Genomic DNA, 23,838 nt, shown 5'->3' with positions numbered 1-23,838 from the left:
AATAGAATACAAAATTAAAATATTACCTCACAATTAAGTGTTTATTGAACAAACAATATTATTATTATTTAATTTTGTTTTCCAAACTATCTTTGTACGATAACAACGTTCAACGTTTTAAATTTACTTTTTTCATCTTTTAAGAAGTTTTGTTGGTACACAAAACAAGTTAATTTAATTATTATTCTTTTTTTTTCAATTAATTAATAAAATTCTATTATTAGCTACATGAAAAGGCAATTTATGTTACAATAATTACTATTTATTAAACAATCATTTATAATTTCCTTCGAGTAAACATTACTAGCGTCAAGATTTCTTTCTAATCCATTTTATTAGATGAGAAGGCCCTAAATTCGATTCTCTATATATATAAGCTTTACTGTTCATCATCAATGGACCGATTATCAGTTATTATTGGTTCTAATAGTCAAACACTCACCGATAATATTAAAGTTCTTAGTCCGGCTATGATAAGAAAAGGTGTGAAATAGAGAGGGTAAGGAGTCATATCTCCGTGGACCCCTAGATTTAACGAAAAAGTTTAGCGGTATAATTTTTAACTCTTTTACAAACAGATTGGAGATTGAAGATTGAAGATTTTTTAGAATTTATCTAAAGATTTCTACCGGATTCAGCAATAAACTTTTTAGTTTAAATACCTTTAAATTTGCCGTTTATTTTACAAATTTAGATCGGATAAATCTGTCTTAAAAGTTAACGTCTTTTCGTTTTTCTGTCTAGATAGGTTTTTCGCAGGTTAAAGCGATTTAAACTAACGAAACGAATTAAAAACCATCAAATACTTATCGTCGAATAAAAATTAAAAAAAAAAAAATAATAGTAATAAATTAAATTAAAAATAGGAAGAAAAACCCGTAATTAATATGTTTATGTAACATGGAACCGAACAACCCACCGGGTCGGTCTAGCGGTGAACATGTCATCGCAAATCAACTGATTTCGAAGTCGAGAATTCTAGGTTTCAATCCTAATAAAGGCAGCTAGCTACGGATTTGAATACTAGATCGTGAATACCGGTGTTCTTTGGCGGGTGGGTTTCAATTAACCACTCATTACAGGAATGATCGATCTGAGACTGTACAAGACTACATTTTATTCACATTCGTACATATCATCCTCTGAAGTAATACCTTATGGTAGTTCCGGAAACTAAACAAAAAAAAAAGGAGAGCAGTTAGTAATTTGAAATCATAAAAGTTAACTTAGTTTCTATATTACACTGTTTATCCTTTTGTTAATTACGTCGGATTCTGAGAAGGAAATGTCTTTAAAGCCGATGATCGATATTAAAAAAAGGCAGAATAACCAATCGCCACAGAAATGTATTTTTATAAAAGTTATTTTTTTTTTTTTTTTGCTTGACGATATCGCCACATAAGCTTGAAGCTTGTGCGTGGGATATGAAAATGTAGCGTATGAAAAATCCCGTGCCTGACCGGGATTCGAACCCAGGACCTCCAGAAGAAAGGCCGAGGTGCTACCACTCGCACAATATTTTCTCAGCCGCAGAAAAAATTCGGTATGCAACTCTCTATAATGGCCATTAAAAAACTCTTCCGAGGTTTACGACGCTCGCCAAGGCTCGCATCGTAACTTACTTCGCACTCGTGAATCGACGGCTATCATTTATTACATCGTTGCATAATGTACAATTTTTACGCGGATTATTCTACGAAGAAAGGAAGAATCTTTCAGCACATGTTCTACTGTTTTTAATGCTGCAATTTGGTGAAAATTTATTTAACTTTCGCCCCTTCATAACAGTCGTCTAACGTTCGTACAAAAAGAATGAAATACGACCCGAACGCGATTCTAATCATCTAAAAGGCAAGCCGAAAAAACATAAATCGACAATACACATTCATCCTTGTATATCGCAGATAACAGGTTTCACCGCCCTCACAGATTACTTCAGCGACTAATCAGAATGGCGTATTTTCCTAATCCCATCGCAACTGTAAAACGAACTGAACAACTTTAAGGCAGTAAATTCCAACCGATCATAAGGTGTGAATAAAAACTAGCAGATCGGAATACAAAAAATTTTGACCGATAAAATTTGTACAGTCCCGATTGCTTTTAACTCTACACTCACAAAATTTTATATTTTATCAGACACAAGGATCGAGAACTATCCATACAAAACAGAAGACACAGAATTAACATCACCATTGTTTTGTCCGATATATATATACACGGTGTCCCATATAAAACGCAACCCAACCCAATTTTATATTGGTAGGTATTGAAATAATAAAAAGGCATGTGTAAATGTAAATGTAATGTTTATTATTACCATCCATTACCATACATTTAGAGTAAATGTTAGAAGTGGCCGCCATCTTCTTGAATACAAGCTTCGATTCTTTTTACAGCGTTTCTTGTAACTTTTTTCAAAGTTTGTGGCCGGATATTTAATACAGCTTGTTCGATATTGACTTTCAATCGTTCAAGTGTTCGTGGTTTGTCGCTGTAGGCTTTTTCTTTGAGGTAACCCCGTAGAAAAAAATCCGCCGCAGTCAAATCTGGAGATCTTGGTGGCCACAAGCCTCGACCGATAACACGATTACCAAAGAATTCCTCGACGAAATTAGATGTTGAACCTGCGTAGTGCGATGTCGCACCGTCATGTTGTAGCCAGCAGCGTCTGTCTTACTCTTCTAAGAGTGCGATGAACCGAAATAAAATATCCTGATATCGTTCTGTATTAACGGTGTAGTCGAAAAAAATAGGACCGATTATTTTCTTCCGCGATATCGCGTACCACACGCCCGACTTCTGCGGGTGTAATTGTTTTTCGTGATAAACTTGGGGATTTTTAGCGCTCCTGTTTTGGCTGTTTACGTAGCCGTCCGAAAGAAACCGTGCTTCATCTGTGAAAAATAACGAATCCATAACATTAATTCCCTCGCGCAGAAATCGACGGAACCGTTGACAATATTCCAGCCGTTTTTCTTTGTCGGGCTCAAGAAGTCGATAAACCGTTTGAATGCGATAAGGTCGTAATTGTAATCGTTTGGTCGCCAGATGAACAGTCGATTTAGACAAATTAATTTCAGCAGACAAACGTCTGATCGATTTATTTGGCGAGGCGAGTAATCTGTATTTGATTTCAGCGACTGTATCTGTATTCAACACTGACGCAGATCTTTTGTGTTCCTTGTTATTAACAGAACCGGTCTCTCTAAATTTTGCGACTGACCTTAATACTTTGTTTTGTTAGGAGCCGGTTTATCCGGGTACTTATGGCGAAACAAATCAGTACGACTGGACAATGAAAACACGTTCATCTAGCGAAAACACCATCCTGTGTCTAGCAATATACTGAACGTTATGATCGCATTGTTGTTACTATCGGTAGTGTTCTACTGCGTCGCCGCGATGTTCAGATGTTGGACGAGTCCATTTCAGTAGCGAGTAGGGGAGTAAGTAAGCTTGACTATTGAAATTTCATGGATGACTAATTGATGGGTTGCGTTTTATATGGGACGGCCTGTATGTATATATATATATATATATATATATATATATATATATATATATATATATATATATATTACACACAACTCACTGTACACATATATTGTAAGATTTCAATTTAATGTGTCAAACGATGTGAATCTATAGATCTAGTCTTTTTTAACAGTCTCTACAGTTTTTCTGAATCGAAATATTCCACTTTAAAGAAAGAAGGCCACTTCTGTCTTTAATCTCCCGATCTAAGCAACGGTATCGATACAAATAAATGCGGAAATTGTTTTATCTAGCCGATCTAGCTTTAACGATAAATTGTGAGGTTTTATGTAGCGATACAGTTTTTGGCTTTTCTTCATTTTGCGCCGAGGTATTGAAATCTTTAAACGTCGAGGCTGCAACAAGTATCACCCGCTCTCAGCTTAATCGTGTTACACCCTCAATCATTAAAGACTTCGATGAACAAAATCTATAAACCGCAACGCTACATTAAAGACCTAACAATTTGTCATTAAAGCAAGATCAAAATCTTTTAATCTCCATTTTTACTTGTATCAATACGTAGTTTCGATCGGGAGATAAGCGGCATTAAACGCAAAAGTGGCCTTTTCTCTTTATAGTGGAATATTTCGATTCAGAAAATCGTAGAGACATACAAAAAAAGAAATTAAAGCTAAAGTCTTAAGGTTTCAATCTATTTTAATGCAGTTTACTGAAAAAATTTGTCTCCCTCATGCGCTCAATCAAACACAAAGACAGACTTTCAAATTTTTAAAACTTTTCTTCTCGTTGATTTTTTTTTAATTCGGTGATTTTTAAAATATGAAGTGTAATATCAAAAAGTAGAGTATATTCGTGCTTTAATTTCTTTTTTTATTTGTCAAGCCCCTCGGCTGCAAAGTTAACACGGTTTGAATGCAATCATAATATATAGGGGTCCCTTTAATTTTCTGTACCTCTGTATAATGTAGCAGTAGTGCGAAATAAAAAAATAAAACAGATTTATATTCTTTATTAGACGGCCACTTTACTAACACAAGATCGAACCTTTCTGTAACAGTCACCAAACGTCTCATTTTGACGACTACTTATAATAAATATTTAAAATCAAACGAGTATTTATTAAATACAAAACATTATTATTCTATTATCAACGAAGAAATGATTAAAAAGCGACCGGAATTACATATACGACAGAAAATAAAATTGAAGTGGAAAAAAAAAACGTATTTTTAATTTGTTAATTTAATTATAAACAAACAATTTATAGGATATTATATATAGGGTTATCATAAAAGAATGGTGCGGTTTTGAACACGGTTTAAATTAAAAAAAAAATTACTTACAGTTTGTTTTTTTTATTTTTCAAATTTGTCGTCTCATACATTTTTTTACGTAATTAATAAATTTCAATATGAGCGCCCTTAGTCGCTCGACAAATGTCCAAACGATACTCGACTTCTCTTCAAACATCAGTTAACATTTCTTCGTTAATGATTGTCATCGCTTTAATAATCCGTTTTTTAAGCGGTTTAGGTCGCGAATTTTTTGCGTATAAACAACTCTTTTGATGTACCCCCGCAAGGTGTCAGGTCTGGATTCCTCGGAGGCCAAAGAACTGGTTATCCCGTTCTTGCCGGCCTATCCATCGATCTTCAAATTTTTCGTTCAAAGCGTCCGCAACCGACGCGTTGAAGTGCGGGGGAGCACCGTCTTGTTGGAAATGAAGTCGATGAACGTTTTCGAGTTCATCCGGCTGAGGAAAGCAATAATCGGTTAACATGTCGAGATACGCGACTCCATTAATTGTCTTTTCAGCAAAGAAGAAAGGCCCTATTACACGTTTTTTCATCGCACCACACCAAACATTAACTTTAAGCGAATCGCGTTGTTTCTCGATAATTGCGAGTGGGTTTTCAGAGCCCCATATTCGTGAATCGTGTCTGTTAACGCATCCATTCGCGTGGAATGTAGCTTCGTCTGTAAAAATTATATCGTCTAAAAACGATTCGTTTTCACTTATTCTGTCCGACATTTCAACGGCGAAATTGTAATGTTTTACACAATCACCGGGTTTCAATTCCTGCGGTATCTGGATTTTATAAGCGTATATTTTCGGTTTTTTACGTAAAACTTTGTGAACTGTTGATTTTGGAATACCTCATTCGACGCTTCGACGGGGGATGGACTTCCGAAGACTTCTAATTGCCGATCGTCTAATTAGTTCAACAGTTTCGTCCGGTACGCATGGTCTGCCGGTTGATTTCTGTTTCTTAACCGATCCTGTTTCTTCGAATCGTTTGAACCGACGCGTTATGTTATTTTTGTGCGGCGGATCTCTTCCGAATTCACGTTGAAACGCACGTTGAACTAAAATTACATACTTTGCTTTGTCTTTATCCGAGAACATAGTAACTCGCTAAACTAACCGCCACAATACAAGAACTGACGTTGCGGTTACAACTGCTGATAAACAAACGTTTCGGTCGGAGACTTTCAGGGATACCGATATAACATGTAGAAATTTCCCTACAATCTTCCTATGAATTACTGAAACCGCACCATTCTTTTATGATAACCCTGTATATTTTTATACTAAATTACAGTTCGTTATCCTGTGTAAAATGCCGTTTAGTTAATGAATCGTGTAGCATTTCTTAAACGCGTACTAAAATTATTAAGTTATCAGTGCTTAAGTCAATTTTTATATGACTTTAGGTCTGTATGAGTTAAACAACGCGATCTGTCCAAATTTGCATGAATCGACAAGATTATCGGTGCTTGTTCTAACTTGCTCAGTACGAATTCTCTCACATGCGGCAAACAAATAATTGCATGTTTATTCCTGTCGGCCCGAATTGCATTTCAAACGTACGTAAAGGCAATAATTGTTTTATTTTATTTTCATTAGCATTTTCCGTGCAATCGGTAGGTTTTTTCAAAGCCGATCTCTTACTCGCGTATTTAAGTTATAACCGTGTCGGAAGCAAAGTAGAGGAAACTGTAGTACAGTGCGGATACACGGATTTATCGAAAATTCCACAAATTCACCATCGCCAATATGCCTTATTTGTCAAAAACCTTTTCAAATGATGCGACGAAACCTTCCAGGCCACAAGATCATTTTAATAAAATGCACTCTGATAAGAAAGGCGTGGTCTATTTTCAAGACCTGGAAAAGAAGTACGTAGTTCAACCGACTGTATCAATCTTTTTTCAGCAGCTTCCAAGCAAGACGATGACGGACTTCGAGCTTCGTACAATATCTCATTTTTAATCGCTAAAAACAGGCAAACCACACTACTGGGGAAAATTTAATTTCACCGGCACTGTAAAAAAAGTAATAACCGCTGTACTCCAATCCAAAAAATACCTTTGAGTAATAATTCTGTCCAAAGACGAATCGATGAAACGGCTAAAAACATCGAAAAATCGTTACGCATTCGTCTGAAGAATTGCCGATTTTCAATTCAGACGGATGAGCGAGTCGCTTTAGTACGTGAGGTTTATCAAAGATGAGAAATACATCAACAACTATTATTCGCTAGTAATTTAGAGAGAGATTCAAAGAGATATAATACACCGAAAACGTTTTGTGACGAAAAGGAAATGCTTTTAAAGTATTATGTCAATTACTACTACAAAAGTATTACTACTACAAAGTATTACTACTACTACAAAGTATTACTACTACAACTACTACAAAAGTATTATGTCAATTACTACTCGTGGCGCTCCGGCTATGACAGGGCATCACAGAGGCTTCATAGCATACTCAAAAATAAAATCCAGACGTGCTTACTGTACATTACGTAATTCATCTCCAACATTTAGTCGCGAGAAACCCGAGTGAACGCCAGCATACACAACTGTAATATGTTATCAGAGCGATTAATAAAATCATAAGTTCACTATGACAGATTATTTAGTCAGCTTTGCGTTGCCAATGATGAAGATTTCAACCGCTTGCTGCTCTATACAGAAGTGCGCCGGCTATTAAAAGGCACTTGTCTGACTCCATTTTACAATCTGTTTGCGCGACCACCTCGTTACATCAAAGAATGATATTGCGTTTTTGTCAGACCTATATAAATTGTTTAAGTTAATCTCCGGCTACAAAATATCGTTGCTGCTTCTGTAAGAGAAATATTAGCACACGTGAATTTAATAACTTCCCTAATTTGTCAGCAGTATCCTTCAACAACTACGACTTACTTTTTTACTGCCGACACTTGCAGAATCTCCATGCGATTTCAAAGAAAAATTCCAGGACTTTTTAAATATGGACATACCAGACCGGGTGTCGGATCCTTTGAGAACTGAGAACAACGAAGAAATAAAAATAAAATTCAAGACTGGCTACAAATAATTTTGTAGCCTTTTTTTGCGAAAATGCCGATTCGGCAACTGTACCCTGGACTACGGTCGATTGTTCCACGATTTCTGATAGCATTTCCAACGTAGCAACGTTGCTAACCAAAAAGAGAAATCGGCTGCATGTTACCGAACGCGGCGACTTACGGCTGTTTTTAAGTAAATTTGAGACTCTTGTTAATATCAGATTCATCCTTCACATTAATGTATGTGTAATTTTTTAATCGAAGCTTTGTTTTAATTATTCTATTGTTATATCGCATCTCGTTTAAAATGTGTCTCAACTCAGAAATAGGATATGACACGCAAATGCAATTATTATTCTCAACAGATGATAAGTTTAAAAATATTTGGGTGCGATAGAAAACTTTTGATTCTCAAAGTGAGCGGTGGGCAAAAAGGTTTGACAATCAATGCTTGGAGAGTCGCTTGGATTTCAGCTACCCCGGTTAAGTAAGGTCGTACTGAAATTTTTAGAATCTTAATGAAGCTGCAGAATTAATGATTTCTTTCGGTTTTTTGACCTGAAAAATGGAATAAAATAGGTCCAAGAATATGCAGTAGTTTTTGAGAAATCTGTGGTGAAAAACAATAAATTGTGGTGAAGACCCTGTTTTTTATGTTTGATGTCCAATAACTTTGTTAAACGAGTAATACACTTTTTTATAAACAAAACTTGTAGAGAATTTAATTCTGAACAAAATTCTGTAAGATAAGTTGAATGAAACAAAGAAAAATACAAAATTTTGGATTTTATTGTTTTGTTTAAAATCCTATCGCTTTTTCGATCCTCTATTTTTCTGTGTAGCTTCAGGAACCATCGTAAGATATTACTTCAAAGGGTGAATGAGGATGATATGTATGAACGCAAACAAAGTGTAGTCTTGTACAGTCTCAGGTCGACCGTTCCTGAGATATGTAGTCAATTGAAACCCGACCGCCAAAGAACACCGGTATCCACGATCTAGTATTCAAATCCGCATAAAAGTAACTTTCTTTACTAGGATTTAAACCTTAGAACTCTCGACTTGAAATCAGCTGATTTGCGATGACGATTTCACCGCTAGACCAATCCGGCGGGTTACTTTTCCGATCCCGTTTTGTGTTTTGTTTCTGATTAAAGTTGAACCTCTCAAATTTGTGTTTAATTTAAATAAGACGTTATTTTCATCCATTTTCTCAGAATTTGTTTCTTTACAAAGGTAAAAAGAAATCTTTGTTAACAGAGCTATTTTATTCCAAACCTTAAAAAGTGTATTTTCCTAAAAAAATTTTTGTGTTTTACCCCGTTTTTCTTAAAACCTAAGTGAGGTAGAGGTGCGGGACTACTTTTATTCAATTTCTTAGATCGAAACCCATAAGAAACACCAAATTTACCCCTCGATTTGTACCACAAGAAATTTAGTACAATTTAATTTCATAGAGGGAGCAGAAAGCAGGACTAAATGTTTCGCGAGCCGAAACTCGTTAACTGATCTCGGTTTCTGATTTTTGCTATAGAATCATCTCTGGAGAGGTTGTCATGTAATCTGTAGTCACTCTGTATAAGAATATGAACGAGACCCTTAGAACCTACACTTTGTTCAAATCTGTCATTGCTGTTGAGGTCTACGAACATTAAAAGTGGAAATAAGCTACTGATGAGAGTCTGCAGCAGAGAATATTCATTTTCTCCCGATACAATAGATGCGTCAGTTATGCCCTGACCCAAGATGCATTCTCAGAAAAGTACGGTGCGGGTGCAAGCCGCTGCACGACAAGTTCGTTCCAAGAGACAGGAAATGTGGCAGATGCAGCCGAAAATGGTCGACCGAAAGCGCTAACATCAGAAAAGTTGAAAGACGTGCAAGCTGCATAATCTGTTAGTCCCAAGATGTCTGTGCGACGCCTATCTGGCCGGTCTCGTCTCTCCGTCGGTAATGTCGTCACGGCATCGTCCGAACGTTTAAAGATGCATCCGCACAGAATTCGTGTTGTTCACGAGTTGTTACCTGCTGACACCGGAAAACGTGTAGGTTTCTGTCAGCGGTTCGTATCATCTATAACGCCAGACGAGGCAGAACTCGATAACCGGTTTCGGTCTAACGAGGTATAATTCCATTTCGACGGGTTCGTGAACGCGCAGAATTCACGCGTTTGGTTTACGGAAAATCCACATAAGCTGCACGAACAAAAAGCGGGCGTTTGGTGTACAATGTCGCGCAGGCGAATCTTCACGACGTTCTTTCACGGCACAGTGAACAGTGAGCGCTACGTACAGATGACGCAACAATTTGTAAACACTATATCTGCAGACCGGCTAGATCGCACGCGGTTTTAGCAGGACAACGGTACGGCTGGTGCAGCCAACACATTTCCGAATTGCAGCCGACGTTACAACATGCGTTTAAGAGCGCGTAACGTCGTATTGAATTATTTGAATCGGATAATGGAAGCCACCTTCAACAATTAAGTTACTCATTTTCCCGTAAGATTGCGTCACTTTTTGAACGCTATACTAAATCGTGCATTAGTGCAACATTAACGTTATATCTTTTTTTTTTTTAATTTTAATAAACAAAAACAATTTCTATCGATATTATTTTTGTTTAGAATTACAATCATATTTATTATTATTATTATATCATCGATTGAAATGCGGGGGTTGAGAATTCAGAATTTCGGAATCTCTAAAGGAATTTAAAAAACTTCCATTCAACAACTAATTCGAATACAGTTTCTCTTCAATCGCCTCTTTTTTCTGAAAAAAAAAATAAATGCACTTCTTTCTGTTTCCAACTTACCGCATGTCCACTTTTTCCAAATATGTTCCTAAAGACAGAATTTAATCTGATCTAAAAACACAAAACTGTGTCTTTCTATATTAAATTCTGTTTTTCGTGTCGACAACATTGTTGAATTACTTAAGGAATTCAATTTTAAGCACTTACACCTAATTTCATGCTAAAATTGATACTTTGGACTTCGATAAATTAAATCTTTCTGAGATTAATCTGTCGCAACAAAAAAAAAAGTAGTCTTTCAAGAAGTTACAGTAATCGATGCGGAATGAAGTTTAATCCCCAATTTACGGTCAGGCACGGCATTTTTCATACGCTAAAAATCTCCATATCCCACGCACGGGTAAAATATGGAGATTTTTACCGTATCAAAACGTATGCGGTGACCTCGTCAAGAAAAAAAAATGTTTCGTACGGTATAAAAAGTTTATTATTAGCAAATCCATTGTCACCGTATACATCATTTCACGAATAGCAAGTTAATTTTGACTCCGTATCATACAAACTAGATTTTTTTTTACTTACAATCTTGTCGTTTCGGGAAATTTTAATACTTTTGAATTCAATAGTCTGAAAAACAATTTATTCCTACGGTCGATTCTTCTATTCTTATTGTAAAATATTTGAAAATTTCTAATTTTCCGATATGAATTAAATATCATAACTCGCAGCACCGCGAGGTTGTTGTTGTTCTTCTCCGACGTAGATTTGATTCTTTAGTTTTCCATCACGGTTTCCCGGTGGTTTTGCTTCCTTATTTTATTTAAATTTAATATTTTTCCGTTTATTTAATTCAATAATTCTAACCAAAGCGCGCGCGCATACCGTATTTAATTCGAACGGGTATGGCGGTACTAGCAGCGACAGTCACTACTGACTAAAGTAATGGAATTTCACTCGTACGGTCAACAAACCGGTATAGCCGAGAGGCTTAACGCACCAAGTACAGAGTCGATCGGGCGATCGAGTTTTAGACCCGGCCAGACCGAGTTACTTTTTTACGTTTTAAATATTTTTAATTTATTTAATTCTACCGTATATCTGTGACGTCACAACGTAGACGACTGTAAACGCTGTACGTCAGTGCTACCTAATAATTAATTAATTACAAATAACTACGAATTACAAATTAACCACAAATAATTAATATTTAAAGTGTAAAAAATAATTTGATCGGCGACTCTGTGAAATTTCAAATTTCCCGGTCAAAGAGGACGAGGGAAAATGGAATTTCCTACAGGGAAATTCCCAGATGGCGGACTAGGATGCTAACGCTTCTTACGGTGACAGACGGTACTATTGACGCAGTCAATATTTGCAAATATTGTTACTTCTTTTTTAATTGTTAAAAAATGCGCTTAAGAAAAATACGATCTTAATCGGACGAAATCTCGTGATTCTGACGGTGACCTAGCTCTACAGCCTCACCCTCCTTGACCTTTTAAGTTGAAACTTTAACGGCATTAATGCTCCATAGTTTGGTCAAAATCGGTCCATTACTAACGGAGATGTGATTTAGAGGCCGACACCCGGTTTTTTGGGTTCCTTTGGTCTGTCTGAAAACCGCATATGTCTAAATCGGACCGATTACAATAATTTCCCTTCTAGAGCTATAGCGCTATCTAGACGGAACAGTAAAATATACGAGAACCTGTTACAATTTTCCTACACTTTTATACTAAAAACAGATCGGTTAGTTGTAAAAGTAATATACTTTTATACTGAACAAATCTTATGAGAATATCGAAGTAAATAAACTTAATAAATCGGCAAAGTGTGAAATGTTGCCAAAGTATGCAGATATTACTGAAACGACGGCAAAATTTAATAGGAAAAACGCAAATTAGTTTTTAGTTAGATTCGTTTATTTTTCTTTAAAACAATCTACAAAAATGATTCCGGAATACAGAAAAAAGATTATCTACTTTATTAGCACAAAAAATCGATGAATAATACTGTAAACTAAATTACATATATTTGTCCATAAGCAAACAATCGCAAATAAAAAGAAATTTTAAATGGAATCGATCGACAACGTAAAATACTAATACCGTTTAAAACTAAAAAATTAAGCGCTATTATAAAATTATAATAAAAATACATTCGATTGACCATGATGAGACCGCAAAAATCAATCGCTCATAAAAATTTTGCAAATGTTTTGGACTATTTTATTACAAAAATACCAGAATAAAATTTACGTTACATAAAATAAAAATATTACCGTTTAATAATAACGGGCTTCAAGCGGGGTCTGTGTGTGAGGCTACAGCTGTGTGGTGTGCGAAGCATCGCTATAAACTGGTAACAAACGGGGTGCCTTTGGGAGGTGCACGGGATGCTCTTATAACCTCTGCAAACAAGCTTCTAATGTTCAAAGAGGAATTTGATAGTAGATTTAAGGCTAGCTTTGCACGCACGAAGTCCATTCCCGATCTAACAGATCACGGTTATTCAGAAAAATTATATCTTTGCAACCGATCTTCCGATTTCCAAAATTCAAACGGCATATTTGCAACCGATACGGCCGCTGCCACAGTCACTGTATGCGCGATTAAAAATTTAAAACAAAAAATTTAACCTCGACGGGATACGCAAGTAACCATTTTTTTGATTTCTCGGTAAAAACTAAGGTATCAACTTGAATTTTGGTGTGTGTAATCTTGTGAATACACTATGTGAATTTGTAGATTTTCCGATATTCAAATTTATGCAAATTTTCCCCGTTTCAGACTATATTAAACAAGATATTCAGTAGTTTTGGGACTAAAATCACTCTTCAGATTAATATCTAAAACGTGCGGTTTTTACTAGACTAAAAAATATGAAATAAAATAAACAATTGACAGCGACAAGAAACGCAAGTAACCATAAAGGGCGGACAAAGCCGCGAAGGGGATGCTAGCTAATCGCTTATAAAACAGCAGGCACAACCACACGCAAAGGGTGTAATTAGGTATTTAACCCTAAATAGGTGTAGTGAAAAAAAAAATTGAAATGACATTACTGATAAAACCTAATTTATCTACGGCTGTTTAACCGGCAATTTTTTTAAATCCTCAACGACTGAAAATTACAGCGATCTAAAACAAAGATATGTTTTCGATACGTTCAACAACGTGACGCGTGTAGCGTTGATTTTTTGCGCCGATTTCAAATCTAAAAACCAAAATTGATCGGAGGTCCGACCTTTTTAGTAACACGGATTTAAAGAATACTTGATTTTTCAAGTTTTGTAGCCGTAATTCTCAACCTATTTAGTTACACGACCCCCAAAACGTAAAAAATATATATCCGCAATCCGATGAAACCTAGTTAAAACTGTTTAGCTTGATATGAACATGTACGTATGAAGTACACAAACTTGACCGGTTTACAGGTTCCAACTTTACGCGTTCTTAGGTCCTTTAATTTGATCTGCTTGCAGAATATTCACTGCGAGGGCGTAATGATCGAACACGCTTATGATACAGAACGTCGTCCTCTAAGCAGCACAAAAGAGGCGTACAAGATTGCCGAACGTCAGTTTAATTTCGATTGGGAAGCGTATGTCTGGCACTTAAGTTTTGAAAAACGTTATATTCTTATGCAAAATGATAATTTGTGAAAAAACGAAGCGAGCCATCTACATCCGGCGAATCGGTAAAAAGGCAAGATAGTACAACGGCATTTAAATTATCGTTTTACTTCATCGGATGTAAAGCCACCGTGCGTCGTTTCCTTTTCCTCTCCGACGAAAGTAAGAAGTCATCAAAATCGATTCGACGCTTGGAAACTGAACTAAAATCAAACCCTAGTTATTTTTAGAAAGAAAATTACTTATTTTTTTGAAATCAATAATGTTCTATTCTTAAAAAAAGCGTACCGATAAAAGTACACTTGAAGCATCTATCTCGCTGCATAACCTAAGAGTAGTTACGATATCCAAACCCCACACGATCGCAAAAAACCTCATACTGCCTCCTGCAGTCTGTATAATCAGCGTTTAATAGACGTGGAAGAAGCAAAAAAATTCCACTTTCTAATGACACACTATTAAAGGGAATCGATAGCACGGCTATCGATGTTCGCGGTCAAATAATTCAGCGAGCGAGTTCAAGGAAATTTTATAGTATTTGATGAAGCAACAGATGCGGCATACATTTCTCAATTCCTACGTTTTTTTTTTTAGTTATGAATGGGACGGGGATCAATCAAAGAGAATATGTCGTTTTGCAAATCGATGTCACGCAACATGTATTTTTTATATTTTTAATGAAGCTACTAAAAACTATAACGTAGACTGAACAAAGATGATAAAAAGGAAAGAACAGTGGATTCTTAAAAAAATTAAAATTCGCCTTATTCCAAGGGCGGAATGGATGCACTGCTCCTTCACACACACACTCTTGCCGCAAAAAAACACACAAGAAAATCTCAAAAAAATTCTTTGTAAAACTGTAAAAATAGTTAACTTTATCGACCGATTTCATCATTGAAACGTCCTAAAGCTTTCATTGTGATCATCACTTACACCTTCAAGGTTAGGTGGAAAATAAAATCCAAATGAGAATGCAACGGGTGTGTATTTAGACGTACTGCATCTACGGTCCAGCAAATATTCACTCTTTGATTTTTACCTCGGTAACCCTGGGAAACTTTGTTTTTAAGGTATAAGAAACCTCGGCCGTTAGCACAAATTGATTTGACAAAATTTTGGATTAAACCGTCTTCTGATCTGGTGATGGAACGTTCAGCGGGAGGCGACTGAAGTTATACAACAAAAATGGCAGGAGAGATGGAACCGACATACAGTAGCATCACGGTCTAGGAAAACGGTGACAGATATAAGCCGATGGATTAATAGAAGTCATGGCGAGATGGGTTTTTATACTTCACAAATAATGACAGGGCACGGAAACTTTGAGCAGTATCTGCATCGATTTGGTCGACGGGTCTCCTCAAGATGCATGTACTGCGAAGAGGAGGATACAGCAGAACATACTCTACTTATATGCCCGAAGCGGAGAGTCCAGAGATCACGGAACAGCATTCAAAGTTTAACGATTGACGATCTACTACCGTTTCTGCTGGCCAATGCGGACAATTTGGCAGCAGAATTTGAAACTTTTGCCGGTCAAGTTCTACGAGAAAAGGACAATGAGGGAAGAAGGAGGGGCTTCTAATATCGGTTTAACGGGGTAACTAAATCAAGACCGAGACCCGGCCTCGTGGTTGGTATTCGGGCCTGGCCTACCCCTTCTGCGAGGTTAGAGGCAGGCAAAAACAGAAGACCGAGACCCGGTTCCTGGGGTTGGTGCTGGGGACGGCATAGCCGGACTCGGTTCTTGCCCTGGGGATTTGAGGCAGGCAATAAAAGATAAATTACAAAAAAAAAATCCGACCGGGGGGCTGACCTACCGTGCCGGTGGGTGGGGAGGCCTCCTTTAAGTAAAAGGACACTTCCTCGGGCTGCGTATACTTAATTGGATAACCGGCCCGAGGGAGTAGGGAAAAAAAAAGATTTGGATGAGAGAGAGGTATGTAGTTTGAATTCACCGATAAACAAGTAATGTTTGCAAAGACAAAGATGACATAATCTATACATTTAAGAAACGGAAAAAAAAACACAAAAAATAATAATCGTTAAGAATTAAGCGGATGGAGAACAAGAGGTAAAAATCTGCGATTGCGAAAGTCTATGATTTACGTGTAAATGAATTTTAAGTATCTGGTCATTACGCTATAATCAGATGAAAGAGACAATATCGATATAAGAAGAAAACATTTATTATTCGGCAACTTCTTTATGCCGTTTGGAACTCAAGCTGATGAAGATAATGGAAAAAGAGAGTTTCATTTATATAGAGTGGAATTATGTAGAGTATGGAGGTTTGGACATTGAACAAAAACGTGAAAAGAATTACAGCAACAGATATGATTTTTGGAGATAGATTGTATAAGTAACCAAAAGTTTGGGGATAAAAATGAAAATAACCTCACCATTTAAGGACACAACATTTAAATGAGATCACTTATGAGCGCATGTACAGAACGAATGATGGTCGATTGGTTTTGATAAAGGAAAATGAAGACCAGGATGCGGTAAATGGCTGCAAGTAAAGAGAATTATATTAAAAAATTGTTCTATTTTTGAATAAAATTTTGATACGCGCAATTCATCATACAAAATTTCATAAAAATCAGTTTATCCGATTATCACAAAAAAATTAGGTAATTATTTCAGACCTCTGAATAAAATCGCTTAAAATGACATACTAATGTAATAGAATTCATATAGTTAGTACAAGGTGTGACTTTTTAGTCGAGAGAAGAATAAAGGGATTTTTGTCCCCCTCACAATTATGACTATTTGAATAGTACCAAATGACAACAGAACTGTTAATAAACGGGTAACTTATTCAGTCGATTAATACAAATTATAACTTTTGCCAAGGCAGCTATAGTAAAATACGAGGGTCATTCAAAAATCAGACGCTAATAGCCGTGTAGGCAAACATTTGGTAAGAGGGTAATAATACTTTCAAAACGGTAAGTCGGTAACCCTGCGATAACTTCTGATTAGCTGTTTGAGTAAATTGCCTGTAGCCTCAAAATCTCGTTTTACAATGGCGAGTCTTCCGTTTGGGAATTAGTTTAACAGCGTAGAGCGATCCGTTTTTTGTTTTTTGAAGGTACACAACCGATTAACAATTACTATTGCAAGATCGAGCGACGTGGACAAGTTGTATGAACTGCAGAAATTTTTACAAGCGAACAGAAATAATTAAAGACGGTCAAAATCTGGTTAATGACGATCGCCATTCTGGATGTCTATATAACGGCGATAGATTCTCTCATCCAAATGACAACAGATTACAGTTCAGATTATAGCTGAAAAATGCAGAGTAAAGTTTTGGTAAAAGTCATATTATCATCGCTAATAAATTCAAATATCGTGCAAGGAGGGTTCCAAGAGCCGACAGATCACTTCATATGTGCAGAGAGCTGAAAAAATAGTATCAGGAAGATAATGATATGGATTTAGATGAGAAAAATCATGACGATCTTCTGGGATGCAAAAAGCCCGGTTTTAATCGATCTTCTAGATCGGCAAACAACGCACGCTATTGTGACATGTTTATCGACAAAGTGAAGCCAGCAGTGTTGAAAAAACGCCCTAGATTTCATTTCAAAGGCATCATCGCTTTGCTTTACAATCACACCCGGCTAACATAGCTAAAGTAACTTAAGAAACTATCGAGAAGTGCTATCTCACCCTCCACAGACTTCCACCTGTTTGAGCCGCTGTACGGTAAGAAGTTTAATGACAATGACATCAAAGAATATTTGCTAAGAAATCATAAAATTTCTTTGCAGCAGGCATAAAAAGCCGATTCAGAGGTAGGCCAAGCGTATTAATGTTGCTGGATGTATTGCTGAAAAGTGAAAAAATGTCACGCCGATTAGCTGCAAAGCAATTTACATCTTTAATTACCCTCATATTACTAATGCACAAGCGTACTTTCCTGGAGTAATGATACAGCACATTTCTTCCGTTCTTCAATAAGTACTGATTTGTCCAGTATTTTTTTTTTTTTTTTTTGTTGTATATATGTTCAAGATTTACTCATCACACCGTTTTGCAGCTTCATATTTAAGCGTTGGTACATCTAATTTCACCATCAAAAAAGAAATGTTCCCATGAAAGAACGGTTTTGTTTATCCAAATTAGCAGTTTGTTAAAATAAATTTCCTATCGGTAAAACGAATATAGTAAAAATGTGGAACGTAATGAAAGAAAATTAATTTATGCATCTTACAAACTGCAGTTGTTTAAATAGTAAATTTCTCTTTTACGGAATAGCAATTTTTCTGCTTGTAAACAGAAATAAAGCGTGTTGACCGATTTACTAATTTAACCCATCAGAGTTAATCGGTAACAAAACTGATGTTAATAGAGCCAAGTTTAAATTAACATAAAGTTTAACTGCATTTGATGCGCTTCTAATTAATTTACTGGAGTTTGAATCGCATTACATTCCTCATTGCACACAGACTAATTAAACATACCTTTCACAGCAGTTCCTTTAACTCAGGAAAATAACAAAAGTTCTCTTCAAGTTGAGGTTTTATCTTATTAGTAAGCACAAGAAAATAATCATACCGTTAAACGGTTAAAAATTTAACGCAAAGAAAAATTTATGATTTTATTTAAATTATACAAAATAAAAAAGGAACATCTATAATCTTGTAGTAAAGTACTTGACTTTCCACGAGGAAGATCTATCCATCTTTCTCAAATGGCCAGAAAAACCTGTTACTCCACGAACAGGTGATTCATATACCCAATTTTTTAGATTATGCGACTCCTTTTCTCAGGTTTATTAGTAAACTTCCTCACCGTAAAAATTATTTCCTTAATAATGGATGTAAATTGAGTCCTCGGCTTTATACAGGTATATTGAATAACTTTTTCAACCGGTTCCAACCGTACTTCTTTTTTGCTTAACTACAGTGGCGCATTACCAGCCGAGGCCTGTTTCACCATTAAATAACAAATAACTAAGTATTCACATTTCTCTATTACTATGTTTAAATAATCATACAAACACCTGCGCATACAACTTCATCAGACATTTAATCAAAAGTTATTTTCAAAATCAATCATCCTTTAATTCAATTTACTTCAATTTTGAAAAACATTGACTTCTTGTCCTTGAAGTTGCGACTGGCTGATTAAGAGAAACATGAAAACCGATAATGTTTAATGGTAAATTGTTCTAATGCTTGACTTTCACAAGTTTTTAATTTTCTGACCGTGTCTGTAAAAATTAATGATTTTATTTAGATTATACAAAATAAAAAAGGAACATCTATAATCTTGTAGTAAAGTACTTATTCCACGAGGAAGACCTATCTATCTTCCTCAAATGGCCAGAAAAACCTGTTACTCCACAAACAGGTGATTCATACCCTATTTTTTAGATTATGCGACTCCTTTTCTCAGGTTTATTAGTAAACTTCCTCACCGTAAAAGTTATTTCATTAATAGCGGATGTAAATTGAGTCCTCAGCTTTATTACAAATAAAATTTGTCCTTGTTTTTATAACATAAATTCAAAGTGATTATTTCAATTTTACAGCTATTTCATTTACTTTCATCACCTGATTATATTAGTTTAAAAATGTTATGATTTTTCTAAATTATGTTATTTGTCAATTTCCTTTTTTCTATTGTTATCATTGGACATATATGTTCACAAACATAATTATTCCAGTTTTTTTCAGTAATCTAATAATCAAACAAATGCAAAATAATTACTCTACATTACACAACAGTTAACAGAAACCTTACAAAAATTTTAATTAAAATATAATAAAAAAAGGTTTACTCAAATGTCAGGCGACATAATAAAATGGATATTTCTTATTCTTCACCGTGTAACTATACTTGTTATTATTCTTAACTATTAATACGGATTAATATAACAAATAACGTTTGTGCTGTGTAATCCACCACAGCATTAGCTTACAAAACTAAAAGTGTATTTGAAATAAGGAAAAATATGGAAGACCTTATGAGAGAAACAGTTTGTTGTTAATCAAAAATGGCTTAAGTTTAAATGTAACGAAGACAAATTATATGTTTCAATTAAAACATCTGCCGGAACTGTTATACAGCATAAAATATCACAATTTAAACTGTAATACAAACAAAAATTGAACGTGTCAAATCATACAGTTAGTAAATGTGAATCTGTGTTGGAAGGTACACATATAAATAAAATAAAAAAAGAAATCTGATAAGTAGACATATTGCCCTTACGGTATTCCTTAAAATTTGTTTACAAGGTGTAATATGTATGGAGTAACACTCTCCTATGTTAAACACTAATTTAAGTAGAAATGATAAATTTGCGTTATCGCTGCCGAAGTTCGAACTGTATAAACATTTTAATTCATTTGCGGTTCCTAAGAATTTGTTACCTAATAATATCACTTTGAGTGCCACCTATACAGGAAGTAAAACGATTTTAATGGCAAATTTTTTTTCTCATATAATTTCATTCAGTATCACAAAAAAAATGTTAGTAATAACCGTTACTCATTTGAGTAAAAAATACGGTGACGCATCGGCTTCACGCGGCCAATAACAGTTAAAACCTTTTCCCATTACAATGATCCGCGGGTTGATTAGCGCTCCACGAAAATATGTTGGTATCTGATTGCCTCCCTTCATAGTCTTATGCTACCTTCTTGTGAAAATAAATTCAAAAAATTACAGTATATAAAGAGATTTAACAGATTCTGACAAAAAAACCAAATCAAGAATTATTGCTCACCTCCGAGATGTGGAGTGAAGCGGTACAGAAAACTTGCTGTAGAATTGCTTCTTGGAACCGATGTAGTAAATGCGCTATACTTATACAATCAGCTTACAAATGGAAACATGCAAATCATCGCATTCAAAGAAGAATTAGTCGAAGAACTGACAGGAATCAACGTTAGTGCTGTTCCTCCTCCTCCTCAGACACCAGCAGACCAACCTCACCGCATTGTCGATGTTGGCAGACAAGGAAGAAGGCGATGTCATAAAGGTTATGAAAAAAAGTCAAAGGCCGAAGGCAGGAAGATTGCCGTGCAAAAAACTACTCAAACCAAATATAAATGTGAGGTGTGTGAAAAACACTTTTGTTTGTACTGTTTTTTTGGTGTACATAAATATTTTGTCTGAAAAATTAATTTTTTTTTATTTTCAACTTGAAATTTTTTGTCAATAAAAATATCATTTATTTTTATTGACAAATAAAAATAAGTTGTTTTTGTCACTAAATCATATTGTAATACTGATATTCTGCATTATTTCATTACATTTATCATACAGTAATAGCCATGCGACACCAGTGTGGACTCGCTATCAACAGGCCAATAACAGTTTCATGACATACTGGCCATGCTCTTTCACTTGCCATGTGTTTTAACTATGAAACCAAAGCGGAGTTACACGGCCATATAACTAAACCTAACATGTGGTGACACATTCGACTCACGGCCAGATCTGTAACTCTGTGAATCCACGTGGCACTCAAAGCGATATAAAAGAATAAACAAACTTTAGAGAATATAATGTTCTGTTATTTGTTTCGTTACTAAGAATCGATGAAATTGAAAAAAGTTATTATTCTAATTTAATTACTGAAAAAATTGTTAAAAAATATTATTTTAGGATTACAATATTTATAGTAGCAATAACGATTGCTACTTTAAGTTGCTGGCTGTGTATCTCAGAATTTTTGTTTCACTAAATAAAATGTTATTGTAATTGTAACCGAAAAACAAACTTGTGCACATAGGGTACCTAAATTTTAATAGAAGTTATACATTTTACGTTATATTGCAGAAATTGTTTAATTGAATTTTCTTTTTAATACTATTAAAAATGAAATATGTAACTGTACGTGAAAACAGTAAAAATATATAGTATAAAATGCAGTCAAAAGTAAGGGGGACAAGTTTTTGATAACAGAAAGTATGAAAACAGTATGTATAGTAATACAGGACAGACACATATAGCGTTCTTTTTCTCTGTACATCTCTCACAATCACTTTTAATAAATTAAGGGGGTGTCAATATAGCAAGTAGTAGTAAAGCAGAGGGGGGGTGGGTTGATATACTCTAAGTTCTTGAATCTATTCATTTTTTAAATTCCCCCTTCTGATTTATCTAATTTTTCGACTTTTTATTACTTTATAAATATTAATTTCATAAATTTCTGCGCCTTCCTAACCCATTTGTTCGCTTGCTTAAAGTTTTAATGCGGCGCTATCTTTAATTAGTCACAATCCAAAATTTTTTTGCAGTAAATAAAGTAGGTAAATCGACTTCCATAAATATTTACATTCAAGATAACTGTAAAATGAATATGTTGAACTCAGGTTGGATATCTCACATTTACAGACAGACCTGATTACATATGTAACAATTTTTTATTTAAAGAATTCTTTCTAAAACTACTTTTTTTATTTAGTAGTACTTGTCCTACAATTTAACTTTTTATTTATTCTCCTATGATGTTCAAGAACATTATTACTTAATCTTTCCTGCCGTCTTTCTCCTCCCTAAGATTTTGGTTTTTATCACAGCAAAGGAATTAAAATTTTAACACGTCCAAGAGGGTACAAAAAAGAAAGAATTCCTTTTAACTAGCTCTAGAAAAGCACGTCATTATTAACCATTATAGGCAATAGCTACTTACTTTCTTTTCAGATGTACGTTATTAGATGCAAGACATTAGGCAACATATAAAATTGAATTTATGAATTTCCATTATGTACTGACAAATAATAATTACACAACCAAACCACTGTCAGCATTGCACAGAGATGAAATTTTGAAATATTTAGTATTTTCACAGATACTGATAACATATGGTGAAATGTATTAAAATGTATGTAAAATTAAAACTGTATCGTGTTTAAAAAAGTTAATCTTTAAATGTTCAAAACCGATAAAAATAATATAACTATTAATGCAAGTGATATTTTATACACTAGTCACAAACAGGTCATAAAAACCTTGAACACTGATGATTAATTCTTTAAAAAAAAAAACACATGCGTCACAGTTTATAACCGAGCACTTGAACAAACACGACTTTGTTTCTATCAGTTGTATAACAAAATTAATAAAGCCATCTCAAACAACAAACCAAAGATGAAAACAATAGGTTGAATAATTTTGTGTTATTATCTGTTGCGAAAATAAAATTCCCATTAAATAATATCATTTGGTTAAATGTAATGTATCGCCCGCACAAGGGCAAATGCAGTACAAATAAAAAAGTTTCACGAAATATATGCAAACAGAAAAATTGCTAAAAAAAAATCTTACCCTTCCAGAAAGGAACTCACCCAGGGGTGCCTTCCTACTTAGGGCGGTCCTTACTGACAGTCAGGATTTTACGTGTGCTACCCTTTATGATTTTCTATCATAATGTAAGTTGTAAAAAATTGCAGCTTCCTCTTAATCACATTAACCTGTGCTCTCAAGAGGATGATGATGGTAATGTAAATTTGGAAAATGCACATACAATTTCAGATTTATTTATACTGTCGTAGAATTGAAAATAAATGCGCATTATTGTTACAGTACGGGTTACTAAAAATGTTATTAAGCATTTACCATAACATCAGACAAATCAAG

At 34.9% G+C, this 23,838-nt stretch overlaps 1 protein-coding gene across 1 annotated transcript in view; it reads right to left on the bottom strand.

Annotated features, from left to right (window-relative positions):
• Positions 1 to 23,181, bottom strand: part of LOC142333345 (regulating synaptic membrane exocytosis protein 2-like) — a 127,503-nt gene extending 104,322 nt beyond the window's left edge. Inside the window, exon 1 of the mRNA XM_075380366.1 lies at positions 22,892 to 23,181. The gene's annotated coding sequence lies outside the window, so the exon portion shown is untranslated. The remainder of the gene's footprint in view (positions 1 to 22,891) is intronic.
• Positions 23,182 to 23,838: the final 657 nt, after the last annotated feature.

The sequence above is a fragment of the Lycorma delicatula genome, chromosome 12 (assembly GCF_047948215.1).
Source record: "Lycorma delicatula isolate Av1 chromosome 12, ASM4794821v1, whole genome shotgun sequence".
NCBI classification, from domain to species: domain Eukaryota; kingdom Metazoa; phylum Arthropoda; class Insecta; order Hemiptera; family Fulgoridae; genus Lycorma; species Lycorma delicatula.
Note: the sequence above shows the minus strand (reverse complement) of the source record. Positions and strands in the feature narration are given on the sequence as shown.